Genomic DNA, 5,134 nt, shown 5'->3' with positions numbered 1-5,134 from the left:
CGTTTCCAGGGGAGGGGGGTGTCCTCTGTACCCCTGTACCCATTTGTCCCGGGTCCGGACTTCTGAAAGGCACCTGAAAGAAGCTTTTGTTCTTCCCTCAGAAAATAAAAGCCTAGGGAACTACACCCCTTTCGCAATTTCCCCTCTTCTGAAGCTTGTTTCCCCTCCTTTGACGTGATAGCGCCTAGCTAAACCATAGGAAAAAAAAGGGGAAATGAGCTTCAGAAGAGGGGAAATTCCGAAAGAAAAATAGAAGCTATACGTAATTTAGCTTAAACTACCCTATTGTTCTTCTTTGTAAAAACAGGGAGACAGGGACCCATTGTTGGGGGGACGATTGTTCCAGTTAACCCCCGAGGTCCGGGCTGTGAACGAGCCTGGGATAAAATACCACTGACTTCTACTTATGTACCTACCTCAAATAGTCAGCTTCCATGGCGTAGTGGTCACTGCGCTCGCCTTACACGCGGGAGACCCGGGTTCGATTCCCGGCGGGGTCAAGAAATTTTTTATCATGCAAGCTGAAAACCGCCAAAACACGGTCGAAATCCGTCCAAAAGCGGTCAAAATACCGCCAAGCGCAGCACCTATCTCAACTTTTCTGTTGCATCTTTGTCACATTTGTGAACTAAATACCAAATTTCAAGTCTCTAGCTCATACCGTTCCCGAGATATTGTTAAACTAGATCGAAAACCGCCAAAAAGCGGTAAAATGCCGCCAACCAATGCACCGAACTTAACCAAAAGCTTCGTGTCGCATCCTTGTCACATTTGCAAGCTACATACCAAATTTCAAGTCGCTAGCTCTTACCGTTCTCGAGATATTTTTTTTACAGACAGACACACACACGGACCAATGGCTGAAACTTTGGATTTAGGCTCTAGGGACCTCAAAACGTGTTTTGGCACTAAAAATAACAAAATTTCAAGTCTCTAGCTCTTACTGTTCTCGAGATATTTTGTTTACAGACAGACAGAAGGACAGACAGACACACACACGGAAACATACCAAATTTCAAGTCTCTAGCTCTTACCGTTCTCGAGATATTTTGTTTACAGACAGACACACGGGACCTCAAAACGTGTTTTGGCATCAAAAACTGACCATCGAAAATTTGACCCGATTACATTACTTTCCTTCCTATAGACTCAGCCTCGTGAGGAAAATGAGTAGCTATGACATATAAATGGGCATAGCGACCGGTGCCAGCATGGTAGGTAAACATTGGATTTTAGATTGGGAAAATCCTACAATGCTGCAGTGAGCACCAAAGTTGTGACATAATAACACAAAGAAACAGCATTTACATTACATTACATTATGTACCTCAAAATGTTCCAGTAATCCAGCTGATATATATCTGAATTTTTAATAACATTATCATCAAGATGTCATATATAATCAGATGGTTATCTCCCCTCACGTAAAATGGTTTGTTTAGTTAGTAGGTATAGTTACTAAAGGGGGAGTGATCGAGATCCAACTCCACTCTGGAGAGATCGCCCCCATAAAATTTACGAGAAAATTTCTTTTTGAAATTTCATTAAAACTGAACAAACCATTGGATAACTCGTAATAATTGATTTAGCTTTTTTTCAAGGCGCCTTTTCTTACATCCATGATACCTATCCGGAACGGAAATTTTAATCAGAAAACTTCCGCCCTGGCCGCGAATCGAACCCATCAACTCCGAGTCAGTGTTCTTAACCACCCGACCACAGAGTATACTAGTATACTCTCAATTGAAAAACAAATGAAAACCCAGCCAGACAAAGCTTGCCAGTTCCCACGCACCTCGTGAAATCCCAAGAACTTCCTTGAATAACATGCAACTTCATACGAGGGGGAGGTCTTGTTTAGAGGAAATGGCCAGATATGAGAGTATAGAATAGTCATGGCTTTGCTTTAGTGAGCACCACCGCCCCGGGCGGGAATCGAACCCGCGGCCTAGCGCTTACAAGGCAGACGCACTACCAACTAAGCTAACTAGGCTGGCAATTGTTTTAGTTTGACTGTGTACTTAGTATAATATTATTGTTTTAATAGGGTTCGTATAAATAGGTATAGGCGTTTTTCGTCAGCCTCTCAATCAGCCCTAACTAGGGTGATTGCTTTGGGCTGACATTTGATTTTGGCTATAAATTTTACGAGTGGATACCCTTCGCACTCAAACTTTGCTATTTCTTTAGCAAGGGAAATTTAGACTGGTCTACTCCCTGTAAATGTAAATGTAACTTTATTTACATAGGCGGTTCTTGCCTAAATTTTGTTATTTTGTATCAATAGATCAGTTGCGCTTACTTGGGTGATGTTTCAAAGTCATAGAGCAGAAAAAATGAGGACCAACGGAATTTTTCCTTTTCTTCTACGACTTCTAGATCCCGAGATAAATTGATTTAAAAAATACCGGTAAATCGTGAACTTTGACGTCACGGCATACGCTCCCGTAGGCGATGACGTCACATCAAATGTCCCGAGCAAAGCTCCCTCGCAGGCAACGCATTAATGTGTTTGTGCGCATACGTTTCTGCGCAGTTCTTCCTGCTCCTTCGCTAGCGCGCTTGCGCTACCTAACGGACAAAAAAAACAACTGCGTAAAGTCTGACGTCACACATATTTGAACTCTTTCATTAGAACGGAAAATAAAAATTGAATTTTCGACCTTTTACAGTTATTTTTTCGGAGTTTTGACCTCAGATTTGGATTTTTCCCAACTTTTTAGATAGGAATTAACCATTTATTTATAATTTTTACCCATTTGCAACTGCTCCATTCGTTGGGAAAGAAGCCTGTACAATGTACATGCCCCGTAAAGGCACAACTAGGCCGAAGAACTAATGAGAAATTTTCAATTATTATGTAGGTAGGTACCTATACTAAAAATGGCTGTGCCTTCCAAGTTTCATTAAAATCGGTCCTATGTTTCCAAACGGCTGGTCCAGCCGTTTGGGAGTTGTTCCGAAATAGAGACTTTTTTCTCTCTTTTTCTGTTGTTGTGGCTTTTCTTCCGTTAGCATCTGAAAATCCAGCACGTTCCATCCTCATATCCTTTTTTTAAGAGGAGGAAAAATCTTTAAGACTTCTCCAGCATGGTGTGGAGGGTATGCTGGAGTCACGGCTAAGGGTATGGTGTTTCGCCCTTCTGTGGCACCATTCCTGGCCGCTCAACCCGCTAAAAAACCTCCGCGCTCTTCTTTCTTGGTCCCGGAACTTTTCTGTTATGACTTTCCCGAAATCCTCATATCCTAGCAAAGATTCCCCGTTTCCTCTGACAAATTGAGTTAAAAATCGTCGAATTTACTTTTCGTTCAGTCAATCCACATAATACTGTTTGTACTTATACACCGACTAAGCAGACCAAAGGATTCCACAGTCTGGCTACAGGTTGTACCTGTCTAAACACCGAGCAGACCAAAGGATATACAGATAAACAGTAACCTGTTTACCTGTCTGGTTCACAAGCACCAGACTTTGCTGAAACTATACGAGTAACTAAAACAGAAATATAACTATTCTATTGCTATACAACTAACTTTAATACACATTATGTAGGTATAACTATTCTATAGCTATAACTGAAATCGTAGACTCTGATAGTTAGAGCTGAAATAGATTCACGACCTGCTCTAATGCTCTATAGCAGAGGTTTCCAATATGTGGTACGCGTACCACTCTGGTTCGCGAAGTGATTTGAAAACCCCCTATTTTGATTTGTCTCGTAAATGTGAAAAACAATTCTGGCAACCTTGTTGGGGGAGAAAATAAATCTACAATCAATGCACCAAAATATTGTGACATCGTACCTACTACAATTAACAAAAAATTTCGCCCGCGGCGCTATAATATCTTTATTTAAACCCCAACCATAATGCACCAAAATATTGTGACATCGTACCTACTACAATTAACAAAAAATTTCGCCCGCGGCGCTATAATATCTTTATTTAAACCCCAAACCATACAAAATTGATGTTTGGTGGTACGCCAAAAGAACCTTGAGGTGTCAGGTGGTACGCAGTACTCACAACCATACAAAATTGATGTTTGGTGGTACGCCAAAAGAACCTTGAGGTGTCAGGTGGTACGCAGTACTCGAAAGTTTGGGAACCCCTTCTCTATAGATCAAGTTGAGAAAAACCACATGGATATTTATCTGCAACATGTTCCATCACTTGTTTTATCAGATGTATAACAAATCCACTTTATCGTTACGTTAGAGAGCGAGATCATTTTACTTTCTTCGTTCTCATGATCTTTAATTTCCTTTTACATATCTACATATAATATATATATAATATGTAGGTACCTTTATAGTTTTACATTTACTTAGATGTTGTTTTACCTATATTTAAATGTCAAAATACAATCTCTTGAACACTGGAGTGTTAAAAAGTATACGGACAGTTTGCATCTCTATTCCCTTAATTCTGACAGCCTTTTCTTGGATGTGTTCTTGCTGGCTTTTCCCGAACAGCCACTCAAGCTGGGTGAGATTAATGTAAGTAGGCGTGTAGCTCGTCCCCGAATGGGGAATAAAACTCTCGTCACCAAAGACTTTAGCAGTTATAAAGTGACGTTTATGATTTTTATTAAATAACTATTTTTAAACAAAAACAATCTAAAAGTTTATTGGTACATACCAGCTAAAAGCTCAGGTTGTTATATTCGACATACCTAATTATGTCTTCTGTTTTCCGGTTGACCCTTTTCTCATTGGGAATATGATTTTCATTGGAACTAATATGATTGATAAGGGAAAAAGTAGCCCAGTCCATCTGTTCCGAAATTTTTGGACGTCAGTGTAGTAGGTACCTTTTTTCGTGTTGATATCAAAAACACCATTTTTTCCCACTTCTTTTTTTTTTCGAAAAAAAATTTGTCGGGTTTTTTTTTTTTTTTTTTTTTTTTTTTTTTTCATTACATCAGGAGCTGTTAATTATGCAAAATTACGAATACGAAGAATCCAACATCTAAAAACTCTAATCACTAATTAATCCCATTCGACAGTTAAAGTGCCTTGAAAAAAAAAAAAAAATAATAAAAAAAAATCCTAAAGTTGCCTTTTTGAAACGGGTTTCTTTCTTGATCTTCTCCTGCTTTCTCTATATTCTTCCTCTTTTTCGACATTCTCTT

At 39.5% G+C, this 5,134-nt stretch overlaps 1 non-coding gene across 1 annotated transcript; it reads left to right on the top strand.

Annotated features, from left to right (window-relative positions):
* Nucleotides 1-428: 428 nt before the first annotated feature.
* On the top strand, nt 429-500 carry Trnav-uac. The gene has a single exon. It is a non-coding gene; the product is annotated as a tRNA-Val (tRNA).
* Nucleotides 501-5,134: the final 4,634 nt, after the last annotated feature.

This window comes from Diaphorina citri, unplaced genomic scaffold (genome assembly GCF_000475195.1).
Source record: "Diaphorina citri unplaced genomic scaffold, Diaci psyllid genome assembly version 1.1 scaffold460, whole genome shotgun sequence".
NCBI lineage: Eukaryota > Metazoa > Arthropoda > Insecta > Hemiptera > Psyllidae > Diaphorina > Diaphorina citri.
This window is presented reverse-complemented; position numbering and strand designations above follow the sequence as displayed.